This window comes from Arvicola amphibius, chromosome 15, assembly GCF_903992535.2.
Source record: "Arvicola amphibius chromosome 15, mArvAmp1.2, whole genome shotgun sequence".
NCBI classification, from domain to species: domain Eukaryota; kingdom Metazoa; phylum Chordata; class Mammalia; order Rodentia; family Cricetidae; genus Arvicola; species Arvicola amphibius.
Genome location: NC_052061.1, coordinates 45,787,619 through 45,796,912, shown reverse-complemented (window position 1 = coordinate 45,796,912; position 9,294 = coordinate 45,787,619).

Sequence of the window (9,294 nt, the reverse complement as noted above, 5' to 3'; positions counted from 1 at the left end):
TTGAGCTGAGATCATCATTAATTCATTTATCAATGATCTAACTTCACTCACGTTATAGTCTGGAAGAACCTTAAAGCGGTTCCAATATGCAAAAGAAGCTAGAGACCAAGGGACGCCCCCAGCTGCTTTTGGTGGCACACAGCTGTCGTCCTTGGGAGGCTGAAGCAGGAAGATGAAGAGCCCAAGGACAGGTTGGGCTACATAGTGAAGTTTTTGTCCTAAAAAAGCAAACCACTTGAGGACAAAAGACGTAAGTAAAATGTTCAAACAGGAAGATAGGAAAGCCAGGGAAGCACAGCAGAGGACGCCAAGGGTCGGAGAGCTGGGGCAGCCAACAAAGGAAAATAAGGGACTTTCAGGGGGTGACAAAAAAAGTTTTGAAATGAGAGCATTGTTAGTTTGCATCCTTGTGTGAGCAAAAATTTATGTCCACCTATTATTATCAAGATTTAACTAAAGAGATTTTTTTAAAAGGTAGATCAAACTGACTTTGAACTCATACCGCTTCTTCAACTTGTTGTCATAGACAACCTAACTAAAGCTATCTTAATAACCTGTAACTTCACATTCGTACCTGAGGTGTTGGGTTTGGAAAGACAAAGAAGAAGATGCACAGCCCTGAGATGAGAGGCTGTAGTCAGGCCTTGGACAAACCTGGAAATCCACAGGTGACCTGTGTAGTAATATTTCATTTGTATTTTAATAAATAAAGCTTGCCTGAAGATCAGAGAGTAAAACGGCCACCCTGGCCAGCCTTACAGACCAGACAGTGGTGACACACACCTTTAATCCCAGCCCTAGAGAGGAATATAAAACAGAAGGAGACAGCTCACAGACACAGTCTCATTCTGAGATTCCTTGAGGCAGGATCGCCATTTCAGACTGAAATAGAGGTAAGAGCCAGTGACTGACTTGCTTTTCTGACCTCCAGGTTGAACCCTAATATCTGTCTCTTGGTTTTTTATTATTAATGCTATGGACCTGGGACTGTAAATCTAGCCTGGGCCTCTTCATATCTCCCTAGGAGCATGGAGTGAACTAACTTCCATTTTCTGCCTCAGAAGTGGATGTTAGGGTTGGTGATGTGCCTCAGGGGTAGACGTGCTTGTCTAGCATGTACAAAGGCTTGGGTTCTGTCTCCAGGACAGCATAAAAACATGAAAAAAAAAGAAAAAGAAAAGGAAGAAAAGAAAGAAGAGGAGAAAGAGAGAGAGAGAGACTATCAGAGAAGAGAATGCAGAGCTCCAAAAGACTCTTGAGGTTGGCTGGGCTCCTGGAGGAGGTTGGCTGGGCCTAGAAGGTGGGGCCAGCTCTCTAAACACTCGGTTCTGCTTGCCAAAGGTTTGTCCGTGGCCTGGCCTTCCTCCCAAGGGCTGAATAATCTAGATAGTTCTGTACAAAAGAGCAGGCTTGCTGGCCAGCCCCAGTCATGTCTTTGCTGGGAATCCTTGGCCAGCACATCCTGTAGGTTTGGAACTGCTCTGGGGCTGGGAAGGACGGGATGCCTTTGGAGGATGAGGCTGGCACGTGGAGAGGGCCCACAGTGGGAATATAGGCCAGCCCTGGGTGGAGGTGCCTCATCTCTGAGTAGAGAAAAAAGACCTCCCTTTTGAGTTCTTTATCACCCCTTCCTCCATTATCCTCAACATTTCCCTCCCGGTTCTGCCTGGGATGAGTCCTGGCATGGCTGTACCCTTGATGGGTGAACTGTACCAGCTACTTTGTTGTGCCTCAGTTTCCCCACCTCCAACCTGCTCCCCCCTCTGGTGATGTCATCAAAGTTTAGTGAATTAATCCATGGTTCCTCCAAACCATCTGTGACATAGCTGTTGACCTTAGCTGATGATACACGATGCTCAACCACCCACACAGGTGCTCTTCTGTTTCAGCCCTGATCCCTGATAAAACTGATGAAGCCTGGAGTGGACTCTCTTTAGGAGTCACACACTCAGGCCATCATCTGATTTAGGCATTTCTCAACATCACCCTTGGATGGGATGGGAAGGAAGACACCAGCCAACCTGGACAGAGGCCTGGAGGAGGAATGAGCTGCCATCTGGAAGCCGCTATGTGTGTAATGAGTGCATACCCCAGCTCTAGCGTGTGACCACTGAAGTCCCTCACCCACTGGCAATGCCCACAGCCTGACTCACCCATGGAGGGGGGCATGGCACCTTGCTTCTCTTTCTGCTGAGCAGTAAAAGGATAAGGCTTAAAGACTCAGGACTTCAAGATTACAGGCCTTGAGCTCTGTCCCAGCTCAGCAGGTTGTCCCCAGTCATCCAGATCCCCTCTGGAGCCATCACACCATTCTCAACCTGGGTAAAAGGCCCTCCCAGACTGCTGTGGCAGGACAGCAAAAGCACGCGCTGGGACCTCCACTGGCCGGCAACCTCCCCTCCGCCCCTCTGTGGAACCTAAAGCCGGGGATTTCTGTAGTGCCACAGGAAAACCTTGACCTTGTGTGCACTTTACATCCTGGAATCTGGCATTAGTCTCTGGTGCTCAAACCCCTAAGCTCCAGGCTGTGCTATTCGGAGAAGCCGCCATCAGCCACACACTGCTATTTCTAATGTCAGCTTTTAATTAGTCAAGATTTATATGAGATTATAAATTCAGATTTCCACACACTAGCCACATTTTAAGTCCTCAGTAACCACATGTGGCTAATAGCTGTCATAAGGAACAGGTTATAGAACATGTCCATCCTTCCAGAAAGTTCTATAGGGCATGATGCCCTAAAGTAGCACTTAGCAGCTGCCTACCCAGAGCAAGCTACTTACTGCTCGGGTCCTTGGTTTCCTCATCTGCAAAATGGAAATTTACCCGTCCCTCAGCAAACATGCAACTGAATGCCTGCATGGCCAGGAAGTACTTTTTTAGGAGCCCAGGATGTAACATCAAATGACACAAATATAAGAAAGCCCCATAGGGCAGACCTTTTAGAGGAAGGACAATGACATCCGTCTCTGAGGGTTAATCTGAGAATAGAAAGGGAAGAAATGAACATGCCAACCCAATTGACATGTGTAAGACATGTTACTTGCTATTACGATTTTGAGATAAGTTCTCACTGGAGGCCCAAGCCGGCCTGGACCTCAGTCCTTCTGCCTCAGTCTCTGGAGTGCTGAGATTACAACATTTGCTAGTCTGTTTAGCAGAGCTGCTATTATTGCTAGTAATTTCCCACAGTTCTACCGCTCAGGACAGTAAGCACATAGCACACAGGTCTTCATTTTCTATTCTGACTTCACGGCAGACATTGCTAACTGATAGCCGCACACTTCCCCCCACCTCTGAGGTAACAATGGGATTTTGGGAACTGATCACCAGGCTGTACTGACACGTATCGCCAGGCCTCTCAATTGTCCCTGTGAACTTCACGAACTCTGCTCCCCACACCCCAAACTCCCCGACCTGCACAATCCCGGATGCTGAGATCCCTCAGGTCCTAACTGCAGAGTTGAGGCTTTGTCCCTTGTCCCTCTTTAGGAGAAGCAAGCATGTGGCCGGGACCTTGTCAGCTGCACAGTTGCTCCTAAGCTGGGTGCTAGTCGCTGATTCCTTGCTTGCCTGCTGGGTGTAGCCTCCGGCTGGTCTGGCTCTCTTCAGGTGTTGTGGAGTCTGTGGTACTCTTCTTCTTTATTCAGGAAAGAATGGGCCGTGTCTAGCTGGGCAATCAGTATTGGCCAAACGGGGCTGAGTGAAACCAGCCTTGGATCTGCAGTAGGAGAAGACAGATACTGAGCACAGTTGTCAGAGGGTTAGATAAGGGAGGGCAGAGACTGGCCTTGCCTCTGGGAACCAAGGGAGGCAGGAACACAGGGTTCTGGGGAGTATGCCTCACATACGAGGAGGTGCCCATGCCCAGTCATTGTGCCCAGCCCCTGCAGCCTGACCCTTCGAAATGCCTGTCCTAGACTGATTCAGCAGGCTGTCCTTGATGAATCTCCCAGCATCTGGTCTTGTTGGTTGTGCTCATTCAATCACTTATTCTGTACATGAGCCTTAATGACCCATGGTATAAAGACAGACTAGCTTTGCTTCTGCCACTTAGTCACTGTGTGACATTGGGTCAGTCACACTGAAACAAACAAACAAACAAACAAAAACAAACCAAACTGAGGCTCAGGCTGCCTCCACCTTGCTATTTACACCAAGACGACCTTGAATTTCTGATACCTCGTGGTTTCACCACCTCAGTTCTAGGGATGCAGATGTGCCACTACACCTGGTTTTTTGGTAATGGACATGAAACCCTGGGCTTCATGTATGTTAGGCAAGTATTCTACCAGCGGGGCTACAGCTCTGGTCCTACACAGATACTTCTGTGGCCTCTTGAGGGTCACTGTCCCTGAGGTTGGGGGGAGGGTCGGAGAGATGACTAAGATGATGGCTGGGATGCTGTAAACGCGTGCTGAGTACAGGGCCACTGCTTCAGTCACACACACATGTACAAGCATGTGCACACATGCACAGGCGCGTTTACACATACACACACACACAAGAATACACACTTATTTCTGCATCTAAGGCTTTTTCTCTTTCACCCTGTGGGAGTTGAATGAACTTTCTTTTTCTTTCTTTTTCTTTTTTCTTTTTCTTTTCTTTTCTTTTTTTTTGATTTTCGAGATAGGGTTTCTCTGTGTAACAGTCCTGACTGTCCTGGAATTTGCTCTGTAGACCAGACAGGCCTCAAACTCACAGAGATCCGCCTGCCTCTGCCTCCCGAGTGCTGGGATTAAAGGCGTGCACCACCACCGCCCAGCGACATGGAACTCCTTGACTGGGCAGATTTGCACCTGGGTCCCTCTGGGAGTCAATAAACCGGCTTCATTGCTCTCTGGGATCTTCTGGGCAGCTGAGTTGCCCTGAGGTTCCGGTGATGTCTGTGGCTGGCACTCCTTATCCGTGCTATCACCTTAAAGCAACAGACCAAGGGGTTGGCTGTCCTTGAGAGTCTGATCTGGGATTTGGGCCACAGGACTGGATCCTACCCTATTTCCTCCTTGGAAACTATGGGGTGACTCATGGCCATGATCTGTGCAGGACTCTACTGCATCTTCTGGGGGTGCAGGGAGGCCACTTCTTCCTGTGTAGCAGACTCTCCTTCTGCCACCACCACTACAGCTGCTTCTTCCTCTAGGCTGGGGCGCATGACACTTAGGCTCTTCGAGGGAGACTGTGGGCACAGCACCAACTCAGAGCCTGGCAACAAATCTGGTACACCTGCAGGTGAAGCTTCTCATTGATCCAGACCAAGAACCCATTTCCACCACTCTGCAGCCTAGCTTGCTGCCACAAACTGATTCAAACTGAGCTTTGCTTCCAGATACATATGGCTCCCCACCGGCCTAGTGACAGTTTCTCTGCATGAACTGTTTAGCTCATTAGCTCAAGCTTACTATTAACTAGCTCTTACAAACTTACATTAACCCATTTCTGTTATTCTATATTTTACTACAAGGCTCGTGACTTGTTACCTCACATCTTCGTCGGCTGCCAGACTCTGCCTTCTTTTTCCCTGTATCTTTGTTTACGGGAACTGGAGGGCAGGAGAGAAATCGGCCCAATAGGACCAGATGGGACAGAAGAACCAACTCCACAAAGTTGTCTTCTGGCCCTCCACATTTGTGCCATGGCATGTACCCCTCATAATAAATAATAAGGTAAATTGTATGATAAACTCTTCCAGGGCTCCTGGGAGGAAAGCATATTTGCTAAAAATATGCGTGAACACCAGGAGAGGCATTTGCACTATGCATGCAAGGTAAATGGGGGACCAATAGGCAGACTACAGGGGAGAAGAGACCTCAAAGGGAGGAGGGAATAGCCTTGTCATCCCAGGCAGAGCAGAGTTTGACTGACACATGGGATGCCCACAGGAAACAGCAAGCAATAGGGTGACCCCATAGGCAAATCCTCCTTAGCACTGAGCACAAAATGTATTTGAATTTCATAAGTTAATCATGAATTTTTGTGGCGACAAAGCCCATGTCTCCACACTCTTGTCACCCCCAGCATACATTCCTTATCAGCCTTAAGGGTGTTTGGAAGCCAGGTGTGATGGTAAGGGCCTCCCATCTCACTGTTTAACCATCCTACAGGAGGATGGAAGTTTGGAGATCTGCCTGGGTTACATAGCAAGTCCAAGGCTGGGCTGGGTAACTCGGTGAGATGCTCTCTTAAAATGACTGGTAAAAAAAAAGGGGACTGGGGGCCAGATGGTGGTGGCGTAAGCCTTTAATCCCAGCACTCAGGAGGAAGAAGCAGTCAGCCTGGTCTACAGAGTTCCAGGACAGCCAGGGCTACACAGAAACCCCTGTCTCGAAAAACCAAAGAAGCAGACGAAGGAGTGCTCAACAGGCTGAGACTGCTTTACTGGAACAGTGAGGGGCCCCAGCCTTTCCCTGGGAGGAAGGTTGAATGTACTGGGAGCAGGGAGGGTGGTTTATTGTTTCTGCAAGTGGAACAGGAATGCTCAGGCTGGGGCTAAGCCATTCTTCGTGGCTAGGGGGCTATTGCCCGTCTCAATTCCTCATGATCCAGGGCTATTACTCAACAATGGTGAGACCCTGCCTCTAAACAAACAAACAAAAAACAAGTACATAAATGTCTCCACTTTGAAGTTTCCAGGTTCATTTCCAGTAACCTGCAGTCCCTGCTAGAGCATGCTTTCCAAGCCCCTCAGATCCTGGGTTCCAGCCACACACCTACCTCCTCTTTTTCACAAGTCTCTGGTTTGGCTAGAACAAAGGAGAATGGCTTCCTGTCCTACAGCCTAAGTGGCCTCAGCTCTTTAAAACGGCCTGCAGCCATGGCTGGACACTGGCAGGGAACAGTCTCCACGCCATCTGGTGCCTCCATTCCTGCTGCTCCTCTCCTATAATGACTCCTTTATCTTACGAACAGGAGGCTGTCCTTTCTTACGGAGGCTGGACTCCGGTGCCGGTACCTCTTTGCTGGGCCCCACCTTTAGGGAGACACAGCCCGCGTACATGAATAAAAAAAAAAAAAAAACTTGCATTACTTAATTTAGCCATGGTTAGTGTCAGCGGTCTTTCTCCTGGCATTGGTCGGATTTAACACACGCTTAACCACCGAGCCATCTCACCCGCTCCTGTACCACTTATTTGTGAGGATGGCTCCCAGATGACTTCTCATCCCTGGTCCCCTAGGTCCACAGCAGTGTCCCCTCCTGTGAGATACTGACAGCTGCCAATGATGTGCCAAGCCTTCCTCCCCTTCCTTCTGACGTCAGCTGTATGTAGACCCAGAGTCAGTGCTGGCCATCAGGCCTGGGGTAGCAGCTGTGCTTATGACTGCCATTACCTAGTTAAATGATACATAAATGTTGAGGCAGAAGAGTAAAAGCCTTGGCACACATCTCTAGGAAGACAGGCGAAGCTCAGAGGCCAGAAGAGGCAAATGACGAAGAGAAAGCACGGGGAAGCGGGTGGATGGATGGAGGGAAGCCATGCCTGTCTGGATGAAGGGCCCGTGGGGTCCACTCTGTCAGCCGCATCAGTGAAAGCACACTGCAGTGGAAGCTGGTAGTGCAGGCCTGTCATCTTAGCTACTGGGAGTGAGGAGGCCGAGGCAGGAGGATCTCTGTGAGTTCTAGGCCAGCCTAGTCTACAAAGTGAGTTGCAGGACAACCAGAGCTGTTACACAGAGAAACCCTGTGTCAAAAAACAAAACAATGAAACAAACAAAATTATTATCACTAGCGAAGAAAACGGAATATTTCACTCTGGAATGTTCACCTCCTGCCGCACGTGCTATCACAAGCTGTGGAGAGCCTAGGCAAGCTCACACGCGCGCAGAGTGGCAGTGGCGGCTAATTTCCATATCTGGATTTACATATCATTTCCATTCATTTCGTTTCTATGTGGTTTCCTCAAACAATCCTTCCCCTTCTTCAGTGTATAATAAGCTCTTCAGTGGAAATGATATATAAGTCTGAAATTATAAATATTAATATACTTATTACTAGTGAGTGTGTATGTGTGTGTGTGTGTGAGTTCAGGTGAGTGTGTAGCATGGTGTGAACTTTACATGCTGACTCATCTGGTTTGCTTGGAAATTATGTTATTTACTGCAGTCGTGGGTGAGTGTGCTTGTGTGTGTGTGGGGGTGCAAACACACTGAACACACACTGAAGCCAGAAGGGGATATTGGGTATTATTGTGATTTGAGTAAGAATGGCCCCCATAGGCTCATATATTTGAATGCTTCATCATTAGGGAGTGGCACTACTTGAGAAGAATTGAGAGGTGTGGACTTCCTGGAGTAGGTGTGGCCTTGTTGGAGGAAGTATCACTGGGGTTGGGTGCCATTTATAAATGGAGACTGCTTTTTTTCCCAGCCACCCAGACCTGAATAATCACTATATTATAAAAACTATATTAATTCCAATACTGTTTGACCTATCAACAAGGTCTCAGACATATTCCTAGCTAGCTCTTATATCTTAAATTAACCCATTTCTATTAATCTGTGTATTGCCATGAGGCTGTGGCTTACCAGTAAGGTTCTGGGGTCTTTCTCCTTAGGCAGCTATACAGTGTCTCCCTGACTCTGCCTTCTTTCCTTCTCTATCTCTGCTTGGATTTTTCCACCTTGCTATATTCTGCCCCGCTATAGCTTTTTTTTATTAACCAATGGTAATAAAACATATTCACAGCATACAAAGGGGAATGCCACATCAGGGGTGGGCTTTCAGGTTTCAAAATCCTAAGCCAGACCCTGTGCCCCACTTTTCCCACCTCCAGATCAGGATGTAGTTCGCAGCATCGCTGCAGCACCTGCCTGTATACCCTCTATTGTTCCTACTGTGATGGTCATGAACTTACCCTCTGAAACAGCAAGCAGGTCCATGATGTAAGGGTCCCCTCTGTGTGCTGTGATTACCATTAATGAATACAGAAACTGGCTTGGCCTATAGCATGGGAGGAGGAAGGCAGAGTTAGGGAGCTGCCATGGAGCTGCCGCTGGAGATAGACATGCTGAAACTTTGCTGGTAGGCCACGATCTCGTGGTGATATACAGATTACTAGAAATGGGTTAAATTAATATGTAAGAGTCAGCCAATAAGAAGCTAGAGCTAATGGGCCAATATGTGATTTAATTAATACAGTTTCTGTGTGATAATTTCGGGGGCTGAGCAGCCAGGAACAAACAAGCGGCTCCTCACTACAGGTGCCCAATTCAATGTTTTCTCCTATAGTTGCCCTGGTCATGGCATCTCTTCACAGACACTGATCAGTGACTATGGCATGTCTTCTCTATTGT